We start from the raw sequence: 20,462 nt of genomic DNA on the forward strand, positions 1-20,462 counted from the left end.
ACCAATACTACAAAGAGTTAATAGGCCAATACATGAAGGTCTTCTAAAAAGAAAGGAATACTCAAAACTACATATTTAATAAGTAAGGCTATAAATATGAACATGCAATTCTCATAGAAAGCAATGCAAATGACCTTAAATCCAGGTATAGCTACTCAAACTCACTCACTTCTAGTAAGAGAAATGCAGCTCCTATCTGTCAGATTAATGAAAGTCCAAATACTTACTGAATATTTCTTTGACTAGGCTGTGGGAAATGAGTATAGTTGCCTGTATAAATGCAAAAACTTGGAGTAAACTTGACAATATCTAACAAAATTGAATACTCATTTGCCATTTGACACAGCAGTTTCTTTAGGAATCTCTCGTTAGAAGTTTACTCAAAGACACACCGGCAAAAATACAAGACATATGCACTTAGCTATTTTCTTGTTGCAGTGTTATTTATAAATGCACAAAAAAAGCTTACCAATAAAAACATCCATCAAAAGATGGCTAGTCAATTCAATTATACTGCATCCACATAGGAAAGTAACCTGAAGTTATAAAAAGTAAAGAAAAATATCTTTATATACTCTCAATAGTGAAAAATATTTATAGTATGCTGCTGCTGCTAAGTCACTTCAGTCCTATCCAACTCTGTGCGACCCCATAGATGGCAGCCCACCAGGCTCCCCCATCCCTGAGATTCTCCAGGCAAGAACACTGGAGTGGGTTGCCATTTCCTTCTCCAATGGGTGAAAGTAAAGTTGCTCAATCGTGTCCAAGTCTTAGCGACCCCATGGACTGCAGCCCACCAGGCTCCTCTGTCCATGGGATTTTCCAGGCGAGAGTACTGGAGTGGAGTGCCATTGCCTTCTCCGTATAGTATGCTAACATTCATTAAAGAATATATAGAGAGAGACCTGAATGGAAAATGAACAGAATAAAGAAAGGACTATAAGCCAGAATTATTCTCTGGTTACAGTTGGTTGTGGTTTTTTCTTTTACTTTTTTTTGGTAACTTTGAACATTTTATTTTGTATTGGGTTATAGCCGAAGTTGTGGTAGTTTCAGGTGAACAGTGAGGGGACTCAGCCATACATATACATGGAAGAGAATGGATACATGTATTTGTATGAATGAGTACACTTGGTTTTTATACTTTGTTTTTTAAATTTAACTGAAACAATTTACATAATTATGGAACAATCTGATCTAAAGAATCCCTAGTATTGAAAGACAAATTATGCAAATGAACTTTATCTGTTTAATAAATGGTTGACATAACCCCATAGAGAGGAACTTTTCTGAGTGATCTCAACAGTCATAATTTGATGCCACAGTGTGAAAGCTTATGATAAAACCTTAAACTATTTTCAGTAATCATATAATTATTTTGGAACTGTTGTCTGTGTATTATAGTTTAGAACAAATTTATAATTATGTTGGTGTCAGTGAAAGATGGAATTTTCAGCAGCGGGAAAAGTAGATATAGATGTGAAATCAATAAATTGAAGCAAAAACTCCATAATTTTGTAGTTGAATCAGTAGTATCACTGAGAGCTCAGTGTAGTTTGGTTTTAAAAGAAAAACATACTTCCTATCTTTTCTGCTGAAAATGTGTGGAAACAAACACCAGTTGGAAATTTTGAACTTAGGCTTGGTGAGTTTTTAATATATTGGGTAATTGTATTATTATACTACTATCAAATGGGTATATACTCTAGAAAATTACCTATCTTTACAATACTAGAAATATGTTCCCAGTGTATCCTGGAATGATTCTGCTGGAAGACTGGGGCTCTTTGGTCTGCCTTAGAATTAAAAGTCCTCTAATGGCAACCCACTCCAGTGTTCTTGCCTGGAGAATCCCAGGGACGGGGGAGTCTATGGGGTTGCAGAGAGTCGGACACGACTGAGCAACTTAGTAGTAGTAGTAAGGACAGAGTCACTGAACATTATTAGTCTGTATCAACTGACCCCCAGCTCAAAAGAGCAGTACCTGAAGTGGAAGAGGAAAAAAAGCAGCTTATTTTGTGGGGGCAGGTTTCAAGTGTATATTCATCTTTTCAAAACCCAGCTAGTGAGCCTTCTTAGCTGTTTTCAATGTTTATTTTTATTTGAACAACAAATTAGCAGGAAAGGGGACGTCTAAGACCAGAAATGGAAAACATAAACGAAAGGTAAGCCTTCTTTTAGCCTATAAAGCTAGAAACAGTAACACTTCTTTTTAAATATTTTACATAGTAAGTAAAAATTGATACGTAGCTCAGAACTTAACCACCAAATCAAAAAATTGGCGGGGGGAGTAGAGTCACTAAAGATAGTAACAGCATGATTTTTTGTCTTATAGATTTAAAAAGATTGTTCATTTATGAAATTAATTTATTGAACATTAATTAATAACAGTACCACTTCTGACTCATTATAGTGTTTTCATGTAGTCTCTGTTTAATCCTTATACAATCCTATGAGATATATTCTGCAATTTGGGGGAAATTTTTTATAAAACTGAACTTTCCCCCACTTGAAAAAATCATGCCTAGGTACCACTTCCTTTTTTTCTAATGTGATTGAAGCCTATTTTGTGAGGCTCAAAGAAGATGAGTGGCTTGCCCCAAATCCCTCCTTAATAAGGGAAGGGAAGGGGCCAGAATTTGACAATCATTCTGACATCAGAGGCCACATTGTAAACCACTGAGCTGGCAATCTGTAATGGAATATAATGGAAGCAAGGAAGGAAGGAAGTGACAGCCCCTGGTAAATACTAATCTACTTTCTCTGGAAACTCTCCCAGCCTGGAAATTTCATACAAATGAATGAATCAGTCGTACAATGCGTGGTCTTCTGTGTCTGGCTTCTTTCACTTAGATGCTGTTTTCAAGGTACATCTATGTTAGAGCATGTATCAGTGCTTCATTTTTTTACTGCCAAATGATGTTCCATTCTGTGGATATGTCATATTTTGTTTAGCGAGATATCAACTGTTTAGTTCAGTTGGTGGGCACTTCATGTTTTCCACTTTGGGGTTACTATGAATAATGCTGTTATACACATTTACATAAAATGCTGTATATATATGTTATCAGTTATTTGGGGGAATACCTGAGAGTGGAATTGCTGGTGCATGCATGTGGTCCATGTTTAACATTTTAAAGAAATTATAGACTGAACACAGGCTCTTTCAATTTTTAGAATGTTTCTCAACAAGTCTTACAGTATTTAAAATACAAACTTTGCACTTGTTTCATTAATTCTATTGCTAAGTATTCCCCTTTGTGATGCTATTATAGAAGGAATGTTTTCCTTAAAACATTATTTTATATTTTTTCTATTATTTTGGAATAGTCTGTGAAGTAGTGATATTAAGTCTTAAGTATTTGATAGAATCTGATGATATCTGTGCCTGGGCTTTTCTGGAAGGGTTTTGTTTCCTAAATCAATCTCTATTTACTTGTTAGAGGGCTACTTATATTGTCTCTTTCTTCTTTAAACTGCAGTTAGGTAGTTTGTGTATTTGCAGGAGTTGATCCATTCACCAGAATTATCTAATTTATTGATACAAGTGTTCATAGTCTCCTTTCACAAACCTTTTTATTTTTGTAAGGTCAGTAGTGATGCTTCTAATGTCATTTCTGATTCAAGTTATCTAAGTGTTCTCTTTCTTCTTGGTGATTCTTAGGAAAGGTTTTGTCAGTTTTCTTGATCGTTTCAAAGAGCAAGCATTTTGTTTCATTGATTTTCTTTATGGCTTTTCTATTCTCTATTTCACTGATTTCTACTCCCCAATTTATTATTTCCTTCACTTTGCTTACATTAAATTTAGTTTGCTCTTTGTTTCCAAGGTCTTAACCTGAGAAGTTAAGACATTTATTTGAAGTCTTTTTTTTTTTTTAATCTTTTTGTATATAGGTATTTGAAAGTGAAAGTCGCTCAGTCGTGTCTGACTCTTTGCGATCCCATGAACTGTAGCCTGCCCAGTTCCTCTGTCCATGGAGTTCTCCAGGCAAGAGTACTGGAATGGGTTACAGCTACAAATTTCCTTCTAGGCACTGCCTTATCTGTATTACAAAAGTTTTGGTATGTTGTGTTTTTGCTTTCATTCACCTCAAAATATCTATCTTGTAATTTCCTCTATCATTTCTTCTTTGATCCATTGATTATTTAATAATGTTGTTTAATTGCCACATAATTGTGAATTTCCCAAATTTCTTTCTGTTAATGACTTTGAAAATTTTCAGTCCTTTCAAGATTTTTGAAGCTGGCTTAATGATCCAGATTATGGTCTATCCTGGAGAATGTTCCACATGTTCCTGAGAAATATGTATATTCTACCATCATTGTTAGTAGGATACTTTGTAAATATGTAGTAGGCCTAGTTGGGTTACAGTGTTGAAGTCTTCTATATTCTTGTTGATCATCTGCCTAGTTTTTATATCCATTATTGAAAAAATGGTATTGAGATCTCCAACTACTGTTGTTGAATTATTTATTTTGGCCTTCAATTCTGCCAGTTCTGTCTCATTCATTTGTCAGTCAGTCATTATGTACATATATTGCTTATACTGCTTCCCAGGTGGCTCAGTGGTAAATTCTACCTGCCAATGCAGGAGACACGGGTTGGATCCCTGGGTGGAGAAGAAAGAGAAGGAAATGGCAACCCACTCCACTATTCTTGCCTGGGAAATCCCATAGACAGAGAAGCCTGGCAGGCTACAGTCCATAGAGTCTCAGAGAGTCAGACACGACTCACACACACACACACACACACACACACACACACACACACACACACACTGTATATATTATTATATCTTCCTGACAGGCCGATGCTTTGTCATTGTAAAATATTCCTCTTTTTATCTAAAAACCTTATAAAAGTCTATTTTGCCTAATATTAATTACTGATGTAATATCAGGAAAAGAGCATGGTAACTTAGATTATTGTGGTGATACTAAAAATGAAGAGAAGTGGCCAAAACTTTGGATATGGAAATGACATATAGAAGAATATTGAAAAAACATTTACCTCTACTCAAACACAACCAAAATAATTTATCTTTACTCCCTAAATGGCAAACTAATTGTGGGAGCCCAATGCCAAATGAAAATGTGGGGCCTCATATTTAAGAATGAAGAATTTTAAGACGGTAACAGCAGAGCATTAAACAAAGCATGAGGCACTTTGGAGCACAATCCTGTGGGTCTATATATTTCCTGTCCCATTTTGTTCCTTTGATTTATTCAGCAAGTTGGAGGAAGCATCATGTTTTCATAAAAAAGGCAGGGAGCTACTGGTAAAGAGAAAGATACTATATACAGTGAGGGAAAAGATTCAAGACACAAGTGAGAATATTTTTGGAGACTTTTTTTGAGAAGAAAGAACTTTGCAGGAACTGCCAATCAAGAGTAAAACTTGAGAGGGAAATAAAAGGGAAAAATGCTGCTATGGATTAATAATTAGCAGGACTAATAATTAGCTAATTAATAATTAGCAAAAGTTTTCTTGCCTTCCTACCCATTCTCCACAGAGAAATCAGGGTAATCTTTAAGGAAAGGAAAACCTGATCACATCACTTCAATATCTAAAACCCTTCTATAGGCTCTCATTGTTCTTAGAAAAATGATATTAGCTAGTTCTTCATGCCTCAGGATCCTCCCTCCTGAAGTTTCCTTTGATCACTTTTTACTCCCACATCTCTCATTTATTGCTCATTTTTTAAATCCTGAACTCTGCAGGTCTAGATCAGGTACAGTCATAACTCTAATAGCATCTGGAATTTGTCCCCTGAAGCATGTACATCTTTACAAAGCATGTAAATATATACATACATGTGTGATCATAATATGCTGTTATTAAATCCCCAGTTGTATTGTTCAGTGATGGTCAAAAGCCACATAGGAAATCTGGTATAGGTTCCAGGTATGCAGCCATACAAATGAGCAGTTCTTATCATTTCAGTTCAGTCGCTCATTCATGTTCGACTCTTTGAAGCCCCAGGGACTGTTTTTATAGAAAGCAGTTTTATTAGAAAACGATTTCCATAAATTTGCCACTTGAATATAGATACTATGGTGCTATGATGAGGTTATCAGTTCAGTTCAGTTGCTCAGTCATGTCTGACTCCGTGGACTGCAACCCCACGGACTGCAGCACACCAGGCCTCAACTCCTGTGCCATCAACTCCTGGAACTTGCTCAAACCAATGTCCATAGAGTCAGTGATGCCATCCAACCGTTTCATCCTCTGTCGTCCCCTTCTCATCCTGCCTTCAATCTTTCCCAGCATCAGGGTCTTTTCAAATGAGTCACTTCTTTGCATCAGGTGGCCAAAGAATTGGAGCTTCAGCATCAGTCCTTCCAATGAATATTCAGGACTGATTTCTTTTAGAATTGACTGGTTGGATCTCATTGCAGTCCAGGGACTCTCAAGAATCTTCTCTAACACCACAGTTCAAAAGCATCAATCCTTCGGCACTCAGCTTTCTTTATGGTCCAACCCTCACATCCATACATGCCTACTGGAAAAACCATAGCTTTGACTAGATAGACCTTTGTTGGCAAAGTAATGCCTCTGCTTTTTAATATACTGTCTAGGTTGGTCATAACTTTTCTTCCAAGGAGCAAGCATCTTTTAATTTCAGGGATGCAGTCACCATCTGCAGTGATTTTGGAGCCCAAGAAAATAAAGTCTGGCACTGTTTCCATTGTTTCCCCATCTATTTGCCATGAGGTGATGGGACCAGATGCCGTGATCTTCATTTTTTTTCTTTTTGGCATGCTGAGTTTTAAACCAGTTTTTTCACTCTCCTCTTTCACTTTCAAGAAGAGGCTCCTTAGTTCCTCTTTTCTTTCTGCCATAAGGGTGATGTCATCTACATATCTGTGGTTTCTGATATTTCTCCTGGCAATCTTGATTCCACTTTGTGCTTCACACAGCCTGGCATTTTGCAAGATGTACCCTGCATATAAGGTAAATAGGGTGACAGTGTACAGCCTTTCCCAATTTGCCGCCAGCCTATTGTTCCATGTCCAGTTCTAACTGTTGCTTCTTGACCAGATTTCTTGCAGAAATCGGCATACAGATTTCTCAGGAGGCAGGTAAGGTGGTGTAGTATTCCCATCTCTTCAGGAATTTTCCAATTTGTTGTGATCCACACAGTCAAAAGCTTTGGCTTAGTCAATAAAGCAGAAGTAGATATTTTTTTGGAAGTCCCTTGCTTTTTCTATGTTTGCAATTTTACCTCTGGTTCCTTTGCCTTTTCTAAATCCAGCTTAAACGACTAACTTGTCTTTAAGTCTCGCCACAAAAAAGCTTCACCACCATGTGTGTTGTGTGCGTTAGCTGCTTAGTCGTTTCCGACTCTTTGCAACCCCATAGACTGTAGTCCACCAGGCCCCTCCGTCCATGGGATTCTCCAGGCAAGAGCACTGGAATGGGTTGCCATTTCCTTTTCCAAAAGGAACTATAGAAAGAAAGAAAGTGAAGTCGCTCAGTCGCATCCGACTCTTTGTGACCCCATGGACTGTAGCCTCCCAGGCTCCTCCATCCATGGAATTTCCCAGGCAAGAGTACTGGAATGGGTTGCCACGTCCTTCTCCAATAATGAGATAAAATTCTCTTTGAAAAGTGAAAGTGTTAGTCATTCAGTTATGTTGGTTTTTTGCAACCTCAAGGACTGTAGTCTGCCAGTCTCCTCTGTCCATGGAATTCTCCAGTCAAGAATACTAGACTGGGTTGCCATGCCCTCCTCCAGTGGATCTTCCGAACCCAGACATCGAACCCAGGTCTCCTGCATTGCAGGCAGATTCCTTGCTGTATGAGCCACCAGGGAAGCCCCTAAAGTCTCTTTAGAATATAGCAGAGAACAACTTTGAACAATTCAGATTGTGTGTTACTGAGAAGAAACAAGAGTAGCAGAATAACCAGAATGGCCTGCAAATGAGATGGCTTCATTTGAGCCTTGGCCTTGGGCTGAGCATAATTGAGTGAGGGGAGCAAAGGCTAGTCTAGACTTTAGACTTAAACAGCTTTAGACTTAAACCTAAAAGAGTTTCTCTAGCTCATATTTGACAAAGGTCTCTAGCTATAGTGATGATAGCAAAGCAAATGGTTGATTTCATGTTGTGAAGGAGCTTTAAATAACATTTCTTCTCAAGAAACACATTGTGCCTGTAATCCTGGTATTGGCTACTGCTGTTTTTATTTTGTTTAGTTTTTGCTTGTTTTAACCACAGGAGGGCACCAAGATTGATCAGACCTGCAAATGCCTTTATTTGGGGACTTTCTTCATAAATTCTGGGAACCCCATGCATTCTGACTTTTAAAACGGTATTATCTTTAGCTTGTTTTTTTCATATGTAAGACATCAGAATAGTCATTCCCTGTAACAGATTTGGAACTGTGGAGAAAGAAACTACATACATATACATAAATTTGGAGATCTAAAAAGGCGTAGCAGCAAATTAGCATTATGTGAGATGCCAACATCATATCTGATGGTTGACAACTCCAGTTAATCTAAGTTTGAGAATACTTAATTTTAGAATTTGTAGAGATCCTCCAAAATGTATGAAAGGAAGCAACAACTTTCAAGAGACCAAGTTGAAGTAGCTATACAGCTGACTTAATTTATAAAGGAGAAAAAGAGCATCAGAATTCAAACCATTAACGGAGAAACTGGGAAGTCATTTGAGTTGGTAGCGTAAACCGGATGGCATAAATAGTATCTCTTTTAAAGAGATACAGTATTTGCAAAACCTGTATTTATTTGGATTATAGTCTTTTCTGTACAATGAAGTGAATCAGCTGTATGTGTACATATATCCCCTCCATCTTGGACCTCCCACCCATCTAGGTCATCACAGAGCTCTGAGCTGAGCTCCCTGTGCTATACAGCAAGTTCCCAATAGGTACCTGTTTTAGCCATGATAGATATGTATATCAATCCAGTCTTCCAATTAAAATGTAATAAAAACATAAACCCTACAGATTATATATTATGTTCAAGAAGAATGTAAAGGCAAAGGAATGAAAAGAATACTTTTAACAACATTTAGATTTAACTTAACAAGTATTTTTGGATTCTCATGTTCAGTTCACTGTATTAAGTGCTTTCTTTGCTTGGACTGCTATAACAAAAATTCCATAGACTGGGTAGCTTAAACAACAAACATTTGTTTCACGGTTCTGCAGGCTGTGAAGTCCAGGCTTAAGGTGCTGGCACGTTTGTTGTCTGGGGAGAGCCTGCTTTCTGGTCCACAGAGGACCATCTTTTCACTGTTCCTCTTTCACATCGTGAAGGGATGAGGAGGCTCTCTCAGGTCTTTTCCTTATAAGGGCACCAATTCCATTCATGAGGCCTCTACCCTCATGACCTAATCAGCTCCCAAATGCCCCACCATCTACTACCATCTCTTGTGATTTCAGCAAATGAATTTGGCAGGGAGGGGAATGCAAACATGCCATCTATAGTAGGTACATTAAGAGAAAAAAGAGTTGAATAGGCAGAATCTCTGACATTAAGGTCAAAAAATAAAACATTCCTCTTCCTCATGTCTGAACGTCAAAATTCTTTAAGACTAATTCATTTTTTATAGAAACCCATTTTTATTATGGTGAAATTCACATAAGATTAACTATTTTTTAAATTAACTTTTATTGGAGTATAATTGCTTGACAATATTGTGTTGGTTTCTACTGTACAGCAAAGTGAACCAGCCACACATACACATATATTCCCTCCCTTTTGGATTTCCTTCCGATTCAGGTCACTTCGGTGCTTTAAGTAGAGTTCCCTGGGCTATACAGTATGTTCTCATTAGTTATCCATTCTATACTTGGTATCAATTGTGTATACTTGTCAATCCCAATCTCTCAATTCATCCTGCCCCCCCATCCCCTTTACCCCTTGCTATCCATATATTTATTTTCTACCCCGTGTCTCTCTTTCTGCTTTGCAGATACGATCATCTATACCATATTTCTAGATTCCACATACATGCATTAGTATACAGTATTTGTTTTTCTCTTTCTGACTAACGTCTCCCTATATGACACTCTCTAGGTTCATCCATGTTTCTGCAAACAACCCAAATTTAAATCATACTTCCTCTGTGAAACTTGACTTTCCCTCACCACTTTTCCACCCCTTGGAAGGCTGGTCACTCTCCTGCATGTGCCTTATCTCACTGAATTGTGACATACTCACTCCTGGAAATCAAGAACTGTCCACTATTACAGCCCTTGAATAAGGCCAGAAATATAGTAAGTGCTCAATTATATTGGGTTAATTAATGAATAAATTTAAAAAATAGAAGTATTTAGCTCCAAAGTAAAAACAAAAATGTACAGATAATTATTGATGTGTATTGGATGTAGGCTGAAGGATTTATCTTAGATAAAGCAAAGTGGCTGAAATTGAGAATTCTGGGGTGAAAGAGGAAGATTTCAAAGATTCTATAAACCCCTGCTTAAGTTTGAATAGCAATAGGAAAATCTTGCCCATGTTGGAGACTTCATAGCATGGAAAGGGTGCACTTCAAATCCTTTGTTAGCCAACCTCCATTTGTTTAGAGCTGGCAAGGGTCTGCACCCAACAATCCGGATTTTCAACTTGGACTGTTATCAAAATGACAGCAAAGAACTTATTCAAATCATCCCACTGAAATGAGAAGCAAGCAAGCAGCCAATCCTCCCGTTATTATCACATCCAATTACATAGGACCTTGGAATGCTTTCTTTCTATCAGGAAGTTCACATGGTGCTGTCTAAAGAGGGCAATTGTTCACAGCAGTCATCCACTGGATCTATTGAGTCTAAATTATATGCATAATGCATAAGTTAACTACTGATGTTTCCTCTCCACAAACTCCATTGGGCAGACTTTTCAATTTGTTTTTCAACTCTCATATAAACTGGTCTAATACACAGACCACAATCTAACAAGACCAAATTGTAGTAATAATGACCATAATAGCTAACATTTGTATGGCAGTTTCTAGTTTGCTCAAATGACATTCTTTGCTCCTTGCTAATATTGAGGATTGTCAGCTGTAAAGATGTGCTGAACCAGAGCCTATACTTATGAGTCTAAGGGAGCTTGGATGGAAGATTCATCACCACACTAGATGTGGTTCACAATGGTGTGACCTGTTTGGTATGTGGACATTGCTGTCCCTCAGCATTGACATTCTGAAACATCACTGCTCATCTGAAATAGCCAAAGGAGTGCTTCTGTTCATTCACTGTCTTCATTCCTCATCAACCATTTACTCTTTAATCCACTATAATTGATTTATGCCCCACATTTTGCTAAAACTGGTCAGGTTAAGTCTGTCAGTGATTCCACTTATTGCCACACTAAAAATGCTTTTTGCCCTTGATGTTACCAGATGTCTTGGGTAATATTTTAATCTGTTGATTACTAGAGCCTTGAAATATCCACTCTCTTGGCTTCCACATAACTTTGTGTGCTTAGTTGTTCAGTCGTGTCCGACTCAGGCTCCTCTGTCGATGGGGATTCTCCAAGCAAGAATACTGGAGTGGGTTTCCATGCCCTTCTCCAGGGACTTTTCCTGACCCTGGGATCAAAACCAGGTCTCCCACATTGCAGGCAGATTCTTTACCTTCTGAACCCCATGTCACCTAATCACCAGATAATTCTTCTCCTATTGCCTTAAGCCTTTTGCTTCAATCCATACCCTTCCCTGCTGGAATTCTCCTAGCATCCTGCCCTAGTCCCTTTAATCCTGCACATTGCTCAAAGGAGAGCCCACTAGATCTCATGGTTTCAACTTCAGAATGTGCCCAAACTTGCATAATCTCCCCCATGCTTTGCCTTGAGCTTTATATTTTATATGCAATTGTCTACCATGTTGCATGATCCAGGCATCCCAAGAAACCTCGTTTTTAATTAAGAGTGAAATATTCACCCATACAGATATTATTGCCTGTTTCTGTGGTTATCTTACACAGAAATGCCCTTCCTGACACCTGATCTGTATCAGCTATTACTTTATCTTGATTATTTTCTGGTTGTCTCACCCATTAACTTTTCTTCCTAATGAATAGTAAATGGATATATGAATGACTCAGTCAGAAAAATAATTTCAATAAAATATTGTGTCTTTTTAGAGTACTTAATTAAATCTAATTGAGCATGGGGAAAATCAGTTGAAATTGGGGATATCTTCTAATAGTTTGTTCTCTTTTTCTCCTAATACTTGAAAGAGCACAATATCAAAGGAAAGTATTTCATATCAAACATTGGAGACACACATTTTGAAAAATTCATGTAGATTCTGTTTTAAAATATATTCAGCTTAAGTTATCTGATTCAGAAAAGAAATGTTTACCATAGTTATCTAGGGAACTGTGAAGGTCTGGTTTTTACTTTGACCTTACCTTCTTAATAATTTGTTCTGGCTCACTAAAACGTGGAAATAAGTAGTGCAAACACATGATAGAAAACCACCCTGCTCCAGGACACCAGCTGGGTGTTTCTGGCATGAAAAACACATGATTTTTGTAGATAAACTGTGTGGATAATGATTTTATAGAGTAGCGCCTAAAGTAATTCACAGAAGTTAAGCAATTCCCCCTGGGTAGTTCATAGATCCTTTATACAATGGGAAGATCTACATAATAAAATAGTATGTGAAGACAGACAACTGTGTGATCTAATTGAAGTCAACATAATTGGGATTATGCAGTTATTATCTCAGTAGAGTTCCAATAAACCTCAGTGAGTTGTCAAATCATATTCTACAGAACATAGTGGAAACTTCATTTGTATCTAGAGAATTTTCCATCACTGTGTGCATTTTAGTAAGTCCATTTCTCCCATTCATGTTCCTTTAATGAGCTGATTTATCAGATTGTCTTTAGACTTTAAATCCTGATTTGTATCATCATTTTGATTATTTTCTATTTCTTTCAAATATGTTTATCAATATCTGTGCTATGCAATATGATAGGCATGAGCCACATGTGGCTATTAACATTCAAATTAATTTAAATTAACTAAAATTTAAAGTTCAGTTCCTCAGTCACATTAGGAAATATTCTAAGTGTCCAATTGCCAAAGTGGTGAGTGGTTACTGTACTGCACAGTGGAGAACATTTCAATCACCACAGAAATTTCTATTGAATAGCATTGATTCTAGGGTTAATTGTCTCACCTACACCATTATATTGACCCTTGGTTTGTTTTATTATTGCAGAAAACCTTTTCTACATTTATCCCATTGACTTTTTGCATTTAATCATGTATCATTAATTCTTTAATAAATAGGGTCAATGAATAACCTTATAAAAACTTAAATGGCAATTCTTAACTAGTAATACAATTCAAACTGCTCAGCTTTTAAATACTGTTCAGTTTTTTTTTTAGCTGTCTGAGAAGAGCTCATAACTTGTAACTGTATTCAGTTTAAGTCATCTGATTCAGAAAAGAAATGTTTACCATAGTTGTCTAGAGAAACGGGAAGGTATGGTTTTTACTTTGACCTCACCTTCTTAAGAATTTGTTCTGGCTCACTAGCAACATGGAAGCAAGTAGTGTAAATGCATGGATAGAAAACCACCCTGCTCCAGGGGGACCAGCTGGGTGTTTCAGGTGTGAAAAATACATAATTTTTATAGATAAACTGTGTAGATAATGATTTTATAAAGTAGTGCCTAAAGTAATTCACAGAAGTTTAGCAATTCCCCCTGAGTAATTCACAGGTCCTTTATGCAATGGGAAGATCCACATGATAACATAGTGTGTGAAGACAGACAACTGTGTGATTTAGTTGAAGTCAACGTAACATAGGTGTTGAAAATCTTTTGGCATAGGCTGGGATTATTTAAAACCAAAGACAAATTTTAAGAGAATTTCATTGTAACAGAATTTGTAATTATGCATTTGGAGACAGCAAGCCTAAACTTCATATATTTGAAATGTGATCACAATTTTGAAACAGTTCATTCTGTTTTTCCAGCTCTTCTCCATACTATAATAATAACCTAAAATTCAACTGAGACTGAAATTTTTTGTCCACATATATAATGAGATAGTTTCAGGGAGATTTTTCCTTTTTTGTAACTTTTAATGATTGGAAATTATATAAACCGTTCTCTGGAAAATGATCTGAATTATCTGCAAAATAAAATGAAGCATCTTTCAGTTTATCTGACTGAACCCTCATATCTTCCAGTAGATTTCTGTAGGTCAGGGAGCCTCAGAGAAAGGGCTCTGAATAGAGAGGTGAGTGACCCTGTTTTCCCTGCACAGCTCAGCACATATAATTGGTTTTACAGCTCTATATTGATCAGGCTTTTCTGGCAGAAGTGTCCTAAAAGTCTGTTCTCTACAGTAAAATGGATCTTATGTACTCTTAAAATCCTCCTGAGAATTTTGTGCTTGTGTCTACTCACTGAAGATATGGAAAGAAAAGAAGTCTTCATTAGTATTCTCCGACCTTTCTTCTTGAGTCTGCTGGTATAACTAACATTCAGGGGCTTTCCAGGTGGCATGAGTTCATTATGGTTGGCTCTGGTTTCTTTTCGTAACAACTTCCTTTGAACTTTGACATGTTCTCTGGGGATCCATCTAAACAAACCAGTTAAAATTCCTGGCCTCGCCAGCCCTCAGCTCCAGGAAGAAGCTCTCTTGGGGAGTTCAGAATGTTCTGCTTTCCTAGGGAGTCAGAAATACCATTTTCTATATGGAAATTGAATTAGCCACTTTCCATATTCCTCTTTCCTGGGTTAAGGGTATTGATGCACCTTTCTGAAACAGGCACTGGACTGCTCCCTTAGCCTCCTTAGAGATCTTGAGTCTGCCTAACTGGACAGGAGGCCAGAGTTGCCTAATTCTTTTTTTCTCTTTCATGTTAAAAAAAAATTCAGGTTCCAAGTATGAATACAATTAGAATGCTAACGGCACCCCACTCCAGTACTTTTGCCTAGAAAATCCCATGGACAGAGGAGCCTGGTGGGCTGCAGTCCATGGGGTCGCTAGAGTCGGACACAACTGAGCGACTTCACTTTGACTTTTCACTTTCATGCATTGGAGAAGGAAATGGCAACCCACTCCAGTGTTCTTGCCTGGAGAATCCCAGGGACGGGAAGCCTGGTGGGCTGCCGTCTATGGGGTTGCACAGAGTCGGACACAACTGAAGCGACTTAGCAGCAGTAGCAGCAGCAGCAGAGTGCTAACATTTCCTTTTGTGACTTCAAGGCACACAGTCATTTAAAATGACATGTGACTCGACTAATATACAAAGGCTTTTTCTGAAACCCTTTCTGCCATCCATGTATTGTTGCTAGAACTTGTGGAAGTGGGTGTGTTTAAATGTGCATTCACTCAGTGCAACTTTGCCTCCTGAGTTGCTGTTTGGTCCACCCACTCAAGGTTATAAAATTAAATGTGTGATGACTAACATTCTGACCAATATCTCTGTGGTCACAGGGAGAAAAATTATTTCTGGTCATTTAAACCCTTAGGGAATACAATCCTCTTGAGAATTCTGAACATATCTAAAAGTAGCTTGTATACTACTCTAGATTTAATGGTTTTTGTATTTTGGTTTTTTTTTTGGTTCTATATCTGGCAATATAAAATTCTCTTCATTGTTTTTTTGAGGCAGTATTTTAGGGATCATAATGTTCTCTTAGCACAGTTCCTAAAAACATATTTATAAATACAACGTGTCTTTCAGTTCAGTTCAGTTGCTCAGGCATGTCCAAATTTTTGTGACCCCATGGACTGCAGCATCCCAGGCCTCCTTGTCCATCACCAATTCCTGAAGCTTGCTCAAACTCATGTCAGTCGAGTCGGTGGTGCCATCAATCATCTCATCCTCTGTCATCCCCTTCTCCTCCTGCCTTCTATCTTTCCCAGCATTATGGTCTTTTCCAATGAGTCAGTTCTTCATATCAAGTGGCCAAAGTATTGGAGTTTCAGCTTCAGCATCAGTCCTTCCAATGAATATTCAGGACTGATTTCCTTTAGGATTGACTGATTTGATCTCCTTGCAGTCCAAGGAACTCTCAAGAGTCTTGAGAGCTCAACATCATAGTTCAAAAGCCTCAGTTCTTCGGCACTCAGCTTTCTTTATGCTCCAGCTGTCACATCCATACATGACTACTGGAAAAACCATAGCTTTGATTAGATGGACCTTTATTGGCAAAGTAATGTCTCTGCTTTTTAATACACTGTCGAGGTTTGTCATAGCTTTTCTTCCAAGAAGCAAGGTCTTTCAATTTCATGGCTGCAGTCACAATTTGCAATGATTTTGGAGCCCAAGAAAATAGTCTGCGACTGTTTCTACTGTTACCCCATCTATTTCCCATGAAGTGATGGGACCAAATGCCATGATCTTCATTTTTTGAATGTTGAGTTTTAAGCCAGCTTTTTTACTCTCCTCTTTCACTTTCATCAAGAGACTCTTCAGTTGCTCTTCACTTTCTGCCATAAGAGAGGTTTCATCTGCCTATCTAAGGTTATTGATATTTCTCCTGGCAGTCTTGATTCCAGTCTATGCTTCTTCCAGCCTGGCATTTCACATGATGTACCCTGCATATAAGTTAAATAAGCAGGATGACCATATACAGCCTTGACATACTCCTTTCCCGATTTGGAACCAGTTTGTTGTTCCATGTCTGGTTCTAATTGTTTCTTGTTGACCTGCATACAGATTTCTCAGGAGGCAGGTAAGGTGGTCTGATATTCCAATCTCTTTAAGGATTTTCTACAGTTTGCTGTGATCCACAAGGTCAAAGCCTTTGGCATAGTCAATAAAGCAGAAATAGAAGTTTTTCTGGAACTCACTTGCTTTTTCTATAATCCAAGAGATGTTGACAATTTGATCTCTGGTTCCTCTGCCTTTTCTAAATCCAGCTTGTACATCTGGAAGTTTTCAGTTCACCTGTTGTTGGAACCTCATTTGGAGAATTTTAAACATTAATTTGCTAGCGTGTTAGATGAGTGCAATTGTGCGGTAGTTTGAGCATTCTTTGGCATTGCCTTTCTTTGGGATTGGAATGAAAACTGACCTTTCCAGTCCTGTGACCACTGCTTAGTTTTCCAAATTTGCTGGCGTATTGTGTGGAGCACTTTCACAGCATCATCTTTTAGGATTTGATACAGCTTAACTGTAATTCCATCACCTCCACTAGCTTTGTTCATAGTGGTGCTTCCTAAGGCCCAGTGTGTGTATAATTATGAGAAAAGTCATATTATGTTTATTTTTGAGTGTGATCTTTCCAAGCAGATACATTCTTGTGTCTTTATCTTAATCTCCTCTTTCATATTATCATATTCCATAGTCTATTCTCCCACTACTCTAATTATGGACTCTTCCCATGATTTCTTCTGTTTCCTATAAAATATTAATTGCTACCTAAAAAAACAAAGGTGAGAAGTGGGGAGGATGATATTAACCTCCATGGATGGATTTCATCAATCCTATCTCCCTTTATATACAAAAAAGAATATTTTGTCCAAATTCATAGGAACGGTCCTTTTTAACATTTAAATCTCTTGATTGTTGGCAAAGCACATATTTGTCAGGAAATTACTGAAGGAAGGCAGGCACATGCACATGTCTCCAAATACTGCCTCTTAAAATTCTATATTCCTTGAATCCATAGTTTTCCCTCCAAGGTTTATTGGCTAAATGGATAATAAAGATAATCTGTCAGTTTAAATACTTTGTATTTCACATGATTCTAGGTTTTCTTCATAGTTTCAGATAATTGTGTATGTGTATATATATACACGAACATTTTTATTGAGATATAATTGACATATAACATTGGGTGAGTGTAAGGTGTACAATTTGTTGATTTGATATATTTAAATATTGCAATATGATTACCAGCATAGTGTTAGCTAACACCTCTATAATTAAAATAGTCATCATTTCTTTTTTGGGGGTAGAAACAATTAAGTTGTGGTCTCTTAGCATCTCTGAAGTTTCAAATACAGTGTTGTGGCCTATAATCCTGTGCTGTGCCTTAGATCTCTAGAACTGATTTACTACTCATTTCAAGTTTGTCCCCTTAAACAGCATATCCCCAGTTCTACCACCCTCCACCCCCTGATAACCACCATTCTGCAACATGGCCTTATGAATTAGGCTTTTTCTTAGGTTTTACAACTAAGTCATATCAAACAGTATTTGCTTTTTCTGTCTGACATCTCACTTGGTATAATGCATTCAAGGTCCATCAGTGTTGTTGCAAGTGGCAAGATTTCTTTCTCATGGCTGAATAATATTCTATTGTGTGTGTATGTATATTTAGTAGATAGATATATATATATAGGGATAAACAAGTGATGGCATATAAACAAGTAGTGGCACATGTATGTCACATGTAAGATACCACTTAGGTTGTTTCCATATCTGGCTTTTGTAAACAGTGCTGCAATAATTATGGGAGTGGTTATATCTCCTCAATATTCTGTTTTCATTTCCCTTGGATATATCCCAGAAGTAGAATTGCTGGATGGTATATTAGTTCTAATTTTTTAAGGAAGCTCCACACTGTTTTCCATAGTAACTGAACCAATTTACATCACTGCCAACAGTGTACAAGGATTCCTGCATCTCTACATCCTTACCAATGCTGGTTTTCTTGATCCCCATTCTGACCCATGAGAAGTAGTTTTGATTTGCCTTTCCCTGATAAGTGACATTCAGCATTGGAATGTACCTGTTAGCCATTTTGATGTCTTTTTTGTAAAAATGTCTATTTAGTTCCTCTGCCCTTTAAAAAATTTTGTTTTATATTGAAGTGTAGGTGATCAATGGGTTTCCCCGGTGGCTCAGATGGTAAAGGGAGACCTGGTTTTGATCCCTGGGTTGTGAAGATCCCCTGGAGAAGAGAACGGCTACCCACTCCAGTTTTATTGCCTGGAGAATTCCATGGACAGAGGAACCTGGCAGGCTACAGTCAATGGGGCCACAAAGAGTCAAACATGACTGAGCAACTTTCACTTTCATAGGCGATTAAAAATGTTGTGTTAGTTACAGGTGTATGGAAAAGTGATTCAGCTGTGCATACATATGTATCTATTTTTCAAGTTCTTTTCCCATTTAGGTTATTACATAATATTGAACATATTTCCCTGTGCTATATAGTACACCTTGTTGATTATCCATTTAGCAGTGTGTACATGTCAATCTCAAACTCCCTAACTATCCCTCCACCCCCCCACAATCCTTCTGCCCTGGCAACTTTGTTCTCTAGGTCTGTGAGTCTGTTTCTGTTTTATAAATAAGTTCTTTTGTATCATTATTTAAGATTCTGCATATAGGTGATATCATATGACATTTTCTCTGACTTACTTCACTCAATATGACAATCTCTAGGTCCATGCATGGTGCTGTGAATGATATTATTTCATTGTTTTTAATGGCTGAGTATTAGTCTGTTTTGAAGACATAAGAGATGTGGGTTGGATTTCAGGGTGGGGAAGATCCCCTGGAAGAGGGCATGGCAACCCATTCCAGTATTCTTGCCTGGAGAATCCCATGGGCAGTGGAGCCTGGCAGGCTACAGTTCATAGGATTGCACAGAGTTGAATATAACTGAAGTAACTTAGCATGCATGCAATATTCCATTGTATATATGTAACTATAATACATATTCTTTATCTATTCATCTGTCAATGGACACTAAAGTTTCTTCCACATCTTAGATATTTTAAACAGTGCTGCAATGAACATTGGAGTGCATGTATTCTTTTGAGGACCATGTTTATCTCTGAATATATGCCCAGGAGTAGGATCACTGTATCATATGGTAGCTCTGTTTTTAGTTTTTTAAGGAATCTCCATACTGTTCTCCACAGTGTCTGTACCAATTTACATTCCCACCAGTAATGTAGGAGGCTTTCCTTCTCTTCATACCTTCTCCAGCATTTATTGTTTGTGGATTTTTTGATGATGTCATTCTGACTGGTGCCATTTACCTATGTTTTGCTCTAAGAGTTGTATAGTACCTAGTCTCACCTTTAGGTCTTTAGTCCATTTTGAGTTTATTTTTGGGCATAGTGTCCAGTACTCTTGCCTGGAAAATCCCATGGATGGAGGAGCCTGGTAGGCTGCAGTCCATCGGGTGGCTAAGAGTCGGACACGACTGAGCGACTTCACTTTCACGTATTGGAGAAGGAAATGGCAACCCACTCCAGTGTTCTTGCCTGGAGAATCCCAGGGACAGGGGAGCCTGGTGGGCTGCCATCTATGGGGTCGCACAGAGTCGGACATGACTGAAGCAACTTAGCAGCAGCAGCATAGTGTTAAAGAGTGTTCTAAATTCACATTTTTATGTGCAACTGTCCAGTTTTCCCAGCACTGTTTTTTGAAGACTGTCTTTCTTCCACTGTATAGTCTTGCCTCCTTTGTTATAGATTAATTGACCATTGATGTATGGGTTTGTGTCTGGGCTTTTTATCCTTTTCCATTGATCTGTATTTCTATTTTTG

General features: G+C 37.8%; 1 protein-coding gene across 6 annotated transcripts in view; it reads left to right on the plus strand.

The window, feature by feature from the left end:
- NOL4 (nucleolar protein 4) overlaps positions 1–20,462 on the plus strand; it is a 458,026-nt gene that overhangs the window by 387,126 nt on the left and 50,438 nt on the right. The window lies entirely within an intron of this gene.

This window comes from Bos mutus, chromosome 24, assembly GCF_027580195.1.
Source record: "Bos mutus isolate GX-2022 chromosome 24, NWIPB_WYAK_1.1, whole genome shotgun sequence".
Taxonomy (NCBI): domain Eukaryota; kingdom Metazoa; phylum Chordata; class Mammalia; order Artiodactyla; family Bovidae; genus Bos; species Bos mutus.